This window comes from Notothenia rossii (assembly GCF_949606895.1).
Source record: "Notothenia rossii genome assembly, chromosome: 5".
In the NCBI taxonomy this organism is placed as follows: Eukaryota; Metazoa; Chordata; class Actinopteri; order Perciformes; family Nototheniidae; genus Notothenia; species Notothenia rossii.
In genome coordinates this window covers 64,096,937-64,097,237 of record NC_136903.1, presented here as the reverse complement: position 1 = coordinate 64,097,237, position 301 = coordinate 64,096,937, and positions in this window count along the sequence as shown.

Sequence of the window (301 nt, the reverse complement as noted above, 5' to 3'; positions counted from 1 at the left end):
TCTCGTCTGAATTTGTCTATCAGTGTGTAAATACAGATCGAAAATATTGAAGATCGATAATTTCCTTTAATCAAGGGTTTCCCTTGATGCTGAGAATGTGAAAACAGTGGAAATGTGATTTAGCTCAGCAATAACTACTGTTTATAGTGGCTCAATAATAACTGTGATTTTGTAATGTCACAGCAGCAATTGAGAGGGGCTCATCTGCAAGAATGGCTCAGTGTGTTTCTCACACAACACTGTTATCACATTGCAGGTATGCAAATGGATGTACTATTTTTGAAAAGGGGTGCAAAAGAGA